The sequence below is a fragment of the Mus musculus genome, chromosome 2 (assembly GCF_000001635.26).
Source record: "Mus musculus strain C57BL/6J chromosome 2, GRCm38.p6 C57BL/6J".
In the NCBI taxonomy this organism is placed as follows: Eukaryota; Metazoa; Chordata; class Mammalia; order Rodentia; family Muridae; genus Mus; species Mus musculus.
In genome coordinates, this window is record NC_000068.7 from 176,130,885 (window position 1) to 176,137,566 (window position 6,682).

General features: G+C 42.4%; 1 long non-coding RNA gene across 1 annotated transcript; it reads right to left on the reverse strand.

Annotated features, from left to right (window-relative positions):
• Nucleotides 1-1,206: 1,206 nt before the first annotated feature.
• Nucleotides 1,207-3,827, reverse strand: Gm36391. The gene is made up of 2 exons (XR_390303.2): nt 3,749-3,827; nt 1,207-1,770 (listed from the first exon to the last, which is right to left on the reverse strand). It is a non-coding gene; the product is annotated as a predicted gene, 36391 (long non-coding RNA).
• Nucleotides 3,828-6,682: the final 2,855 nt, after the last annotated feature.

Genomic DNA, 6,682 nt, shown 5'->3' on the forward strand with positions numbered 1-6,682 from the left:
TTTTTAGTTCTTCGTACATTCTATCTATGATTGTCTTTCAGATGAGCATCTGGCAGAGAGGCCTCCCCTGTCTTGTGAGCCTCTCCTCTTCACTCACCTGACACTTCAGTGTACAGCTGCATATGGTCCCCTTTGTCAGTAATTGCTCTCATCCTCGGCAGCACCAGGGTCCTGTTTAGAAATTCCTCTCTTGTACTTCTATGTTGATGCAGACTCGTTGATGTTTCTGGTGCAGCCTTGGAGTACAAAGTCCTGTGTTGATGTCCTTGATCCAATTGGAATTAAGTTCTGTGCAGGATGAAAAGATTGGCTTCTTTTTCCTGAATATTGATTGTCAGATGTAGGGATGCATGTAGGAATGTGTATGACTGTGGGGATGTTTTTGCATGTGTGTGGAGATGTATGTGGTCCTGTTTGTGTTTGAGCATGTAGGTAAGGTGTATGTGTATGTGTGAGAACAGGGTTTGCACATGCATATGCGTGTGTGTGTGTGTATGTGTGTGTGTGTGTACATGTATGCATGTATGTGTGTCATCCAGTGTTCGTGGGGGTTTGTGCGTGTGAGTGTGAGCAAATGTGCTTGGGTTCCATGTGTGAATGTGTGTATGAGAATATGGGACAGTGCATGTCTGAATGTCTGTCTGTAAAGTTGTTTTGGGGTTGCATTTGTGTTTGTGTGAGCATGTGGGGGAAAGAGTTTCTTGTGTGTATGTGTTTGTATATGTGTGGAAGGGAGCATGTGTGCAAGTGAGGGTCAGGTATGTGGTGTGCATTTGTGTGTTAGCATGTTTATGTGGAAGTATGTGTGCATATGTGGGTGTGAGCTTGTGACCGAGAATGGGAGATGCATGTGTGTATGTTTCTGCATGTGACAGGTGCATAAGCATGTGCTTGTATTTGTGTGTGTGAGCATGTGAGTGGGGTTCATGTATGGATGTGTGTGTGTATGTGTGTGTGTTTGTGTCTTTGTCAGAGATAATGTGACCTTATGCAGTTATATCTGGATCTTCTATTCCAGTTGTTCAATCTGTGTCTGGTTATGTGTCAGTACCATTCTGACTTTTATTACTTCAGTTTTGTAGCATAATTTGAAATTAAGTATGGTGATGACCTGCAATATGTCCGAACACAGGGGTATTTCAAACAAATAAAATCACTGGTAGATTTTCTTATTATTAAGGTAAATGAATTATTTGAAAACACAGAAACCTTTAAAATAGTTTTATTTCACACCTTGTTTCTAGCTGGTACCACTTGCATGATGCAACCAAAAAACATTGAGCAATATTTGAGGTCGCCACAAGAGGGCCACCGAAACCTTCCTGACTTGTGGGATTCTCAGGGAATGGGAGAGTTGAGGGTGATGGGGGAATGGCAAGCTAGCTTTTTGAGAAGCCCCTGCTTTGTTTTTCTTTGAACAAACTCTGTCACTTTTGCCCTTGTCCTTCCTCCATCCACTTTTCATCTTAGACAGGCACATTCTTGAAGTCTGTACATTAGCACCAGCAATGATGTCCCAACACTGAGGTGGGTTCCTGGCTCCATGGCAGTGACAGTTCACAAGATGTCACAGGAGCTTCTCATGTGTCAACTACCCAAGGCACTGACCCTGGACAATGATTACAGCAAGTTCTTAATGGGGTGTTTGTTGTTAAATGTATCCTGGGGAGATGTGAAGGAACTTCCTTTCCTTCCAGATAGAGCATGTTGAGAGATAGGAGATGGCTCCACCCAAGTATTGTTTTGGAGCATCAGTGGGTTTTCTTGTTGCTGCAAATAAATACCCAACAAAAATATTTTAGGATTATGGGAAGGAAAGGTTTATCTTGGCCCATGATTTTCCACCTTAGCTGGGCCAACATTTGGTGTCATTTCATTCTGGGTGGCTTTGATCCTTTTTTTTTTTTTTTTTTTTTTTTTGCTTCTCTCAAACTCCCCAAAACAACCAAAACTTTGTCTCTGAAGTGATTTCAAGCCCAGTGAATGGGAGAGAAATTATTATTGAGCTTTTCGGATTATGGTTGATATAGTCAGCTAGCTGAGTCACTAACAAAGCAACCCAACATGGGTGATGCCTTGAAGGAGCTGAATCCCTGAAGTTTGCTATACTGCTTGCAGGCAGTGCTACCAGGGAGTCATCTCTCCCTCATGAACTGGTTCTTGCTTATACAACCCCATTGGGAACACTGTGAGTCCCATAACCTCCTTCTGAGTTAGTTTCAGATTGGAGGTAATATACAGCTGCAGGTCAAGCCAGGGATAGCATAGTAGGAATCTACTGTTTCCTGGCTGGAGAAATGAATGATGCCTGACAGAGAGTGAGACTGAGGGAGGCTGTCCATCAAGAGATAGACTAGTGAGATGTGTGCACTTGGCATTCTTTGGACAATGCCTTTCATGCCATATATACTTTATGTTTCATTTTTAAAAATCCTCAAAAGAGAAACAAAATGTTTAAATTTATTGGTACGTCTCAATGCTATTCTTACAATAAAATACCCTAGGAAAAGCAAATGGGAAAGAAAGGGTCATTTTAGCTCATAGTTCCGTAGTATGGTTCATGGTGGTAAAATGTTGCAATGTCAAGAGCCTGCAACAAGAGTGCACACCTATCGACAGTCAAGAGCAGGAGTCTCAGAGCATTTTTGCTAGTGCACAGTTCACTTTCTCCATTCTTTTACAACCAGGCTCCCTGCTTAGGAAATGGAGCAACTTAACCGTGCTAAGTCTCTTCATCTTAATTAATATAACTATGACAGTATCCCACAGCTATTGTGAAAGGCTAACCTGATTCAGATGATGCCTCCTTGAGACTTTCCTACCATATGATTGAAGATTGTGCTAAATTGAGAATTGTTTTAAAGTTCCATGGGTGTGCTCCACAATACCTAGTCTTTGAGAATAATAAGGAATCCCAGTAATATGACAAGTATTAAATTGTTAACAAAACATCACAAATGCCTGACTGTAATGGCCAGTAACTTTATGTCTTCCTATCATTTTGAACATCAAGAATAGAAAAACAATGTAGGCAATGACTAGTTCCTTATTTAGTTGCTTATCCTGTTAAAGCAGTTGCAAATAGAAAGCATGAGAAGATATCAATAGTCATATGTACATTGTTTAACATTTCTTAAATTTAGATATATAAGTAACATCCATTTGCCATACTTGATTAGGTATGTGTTCTCAAGGATTAACACCATTATGTAGTACAGGAAGAAATTGAGGACACTGAAGACAAGTTTTTATAAATTGACATGCACATTTTCTAGAAATACCAAATTGTTGTCTCAACCTATTATTATTTTAATGATGTAAAGAATGAGAGTGTTTCTTTTAGTGCATCTGACTATGCCAGGGCCTAGCACACACAAAAGTGGATGCTCACAGTCAGCTATTGGATGGATCACAGGGCCCCCAATGGAGCAGCTAGAGAAAGCACCCAAGGAGCTAAAGGGAACTGCAACCCTATAGGTGGGACAACAATATGAATGAACCAGTACCCCGGAGCTCTTGTCTCTAGATGCATATGTATCAAAAGATGGCCTAGTTGGCCATCACTGGAAAGAGAGGTCCATTGGTCATGCAAATTTTATATGTCCCAGTACAGGGGAACGCCATGGCCAAAAAGTGGGAGTGGGTCGGTAGGGGAGTGGGGGGAGGGAATGGGGGACTTTTGGGATAGCATTGGAAATGTAAATGAGGAAAATACCCAATAAAAATATTTTAAAAAAAGAGCACTGACTGGTCTTCCGGAGGTCCTGAGTTCAAATCCCAGCATCCACATGGTGGCTCACAACCATCTGTACTGAGATCTGATGCCCTCTTCTGGAGTGTCTGAAGACAGCTACAGTGTACTTACATACAATAAACAAACAAATAAATAAATAAATAGAATTTTAAAAATGAAAAAAAAAAAAAACCAAACAAAAAGAATGAGAGTGTGTGGCGGAACTATTCCTGTGTAATGCCTATACTCTGCCTGATATGCAAACCTGCTGTGGCATTGCCCTCATTAAGGGGTCTGGGTTCCTGTTCCCCCTAGGCCATTGTAAACACTTGTATATGGGTGTAACTCAGCTATCTATAGTTCTAAGTATCTACTCTGGTTCCTCCTTAGGTCACTAACTTCCCTCTTCCTAGGTATTGGTAAATTCCTACATAGGGCAATGACTTAGCTATCCATGCCCAGGGTCGGATCAACGACTGCCTAGAATCTAACTTAGCTATATGTAAAAAAAAAAAAAAATGAATACTTAGGAGCACTTATTTTTTTTTATAATTATGTGATTTAAAGATTTGTTTATTTATTATGTTTAAGTCCACTATAGCTGTCTTCAGATACACCAGAAGAGGGCATCAGATGTCATAATGGGTGGTTGTGAGCCACAATGTGGTTGCTGGGCTTTGAACTCAGGACCTTCAGAACAGCAGTCAATGCTCTTAACCACTGAGCCATCTCTCCAGCCCCCTTAGGAGGACTTATAATAAAGCAACATTAAGGGAAAGCCCAAGATCCGTTTACCAACTAAAGCAAGGACATTGGAGCATTCTTTATACGTGATGGCAAGATTCCAGGAGACTAAGTTTCCGTGAACTTCTCGCCTCAGGACAGCACACAGGTTTTCGGGTCCTGTCGCGCTTCTCACTACTGGATTGTACATAGCACATATGTACATTGTTTAACATTTTTAAAATTCAGATATATAAGTAACGTCTATTTGCCATAACTGAGTAGGTACCAGTCCTAGAGGATTAACTCCTAGAGGATTAACACCTTTGTGTGATACAGGAAGAAATTGAGGACACTGATGAAAGTCTTTACAATTTGACATGCACATTCTCAAGAAATACCAAATTGTTGTCTCAACCTATTGCTTTTTAATGATGTAAAGAAAGAGAGTGTTTGGCTGAACTATTCCTGTGTAATGCCTATACTCTGCCTGATATGCAAACCTGCTGCAGCATTGCCCTCATTAAGGGGTCTGGGCAATCCACTAGGAGCTTTTAAATGTAAGGTGTATGCCACCACTGCCAGGTTGATGCTCTATTTTGCCCCTGACAACCATATAAAAGCTTGCCGAACAGGCACGCGGGTCACCACCTCTCCTTAGGGTCTGGGATGACCCCAGTTTAGTGGAACAATAAATTCCTCTTGCTTTTTCCATTGATTCCAGCCCCACATGGTTCACTCACAGGTCCCCAGTAAGCTAAGGCTCCCGGGAGTCTTACAACCCAACAAGAAGACCAACAGTCTCAAGAAACCTTGACCTTGGAAATCTCTCAGACTCTGAGCCAGCAACCAGGCAGCATACACTTGTTGGTCCAAGGTCCCCAACATATATACAGAGGAGAACTGCCTGGCCCGGACTCAGGGAGGGAAGACACACCTAATCCTTGAGAGACTTGAAGTCCCAAGGATTGGGGAGGCCTGGCAGGATGTTGTTGAATGGTTGTGGGTGTGAGGACACCCTCATGGAGATGTACATAGGGGTCGGGATATGGGATGAGAAACTGTAAGTGGTTGGAATGGGGGGGTGATAATGACTGGAGTATAATTAAAGAATAAACATAATTAAAAAAATCTCCATTCTGGTTGTTTGAAATATGTCTTAAATTCTAAGGGAAACTCTCCCTTAATCTTACTACAGTCTTAATTGTCTATAATCCTATCCACTAAATATAATGTGACCTAGGTAACATAAAGAGAAAGTGCCAACAGAGAAGGTGCACAGAAGTCTGGAGTTCAGATCCACCTCCTGATTCCTGGGGTCAGAGCCCTCCCTGGAGGCCGACTCCCCTCTCGCAGGGAAAGTGTCTAGGGTTCTGGGTGTTAGGTCTGTCTTCTGGCTGAGGATGAAGGCCTGTAGGGACCTTGTTCAAGAAGCTTAGTTACTTCTGCTGCCCACTTACTCTCCTGCATAAACAGTTCTCAGTGATCCCAAGATTCTGGATGTGCTAGGGCCTGCCTTTGTCCTTTGACCCTGTTGCTGCTAGCACAAGACCCTCTGGATTTTTTGGAAGTGATGTTGCATTCCACTCACCAGTGATCTCAAGGACCAGAGTGTGCTAGGGGGCCTTCAGCATGAAGAGTCCTCTGGGGACCTTTGGGCCCTCTGCTGAGATCTGGCCAAAGATTGCATGGGGGTGGGAGAGGGTGGCTCCAACCAGAAGTTAACCTCAGTCGCTGGTCACGCTGCTGTCCTTTGTCCCTGTTCCTACTATTACAAGACCCTCTGTATTTTTTGGAACTTATATTGCATTCCACTTACCAGTGATCTCAAGGACCTGGGTGTGCTAGAGTGCCAGCCATGTGGAGAATCCTCTGCAGACATTAGGGCCCTTCACAGAGATTGCCTCAAACACTCTTACACAATCACCACCTGCTCATTTTTCCTTAAAAGAAGTTAAAACAAATCTCATCGATTTCTCTCTATTCTTTTTTTCTGATTATAGCTCTGGGCAGCCTCTACCATCTACCTCTGTTGTTGCTTTCTGAGCAGCCTGTCTCTTTGTACTGCACCTGCAAGCTTAAACTATTTGAGGCAGACAGAAATCTTTTAGAAGGGCTCATGGTGGAAGAGGGCTCATGGAAAATCCAGACCAACAAGGATGTCTGGATCAGCTTGGGACATTTTTCTGCTCATTCCACAAATCCAAGAATTATGCATACCATTTT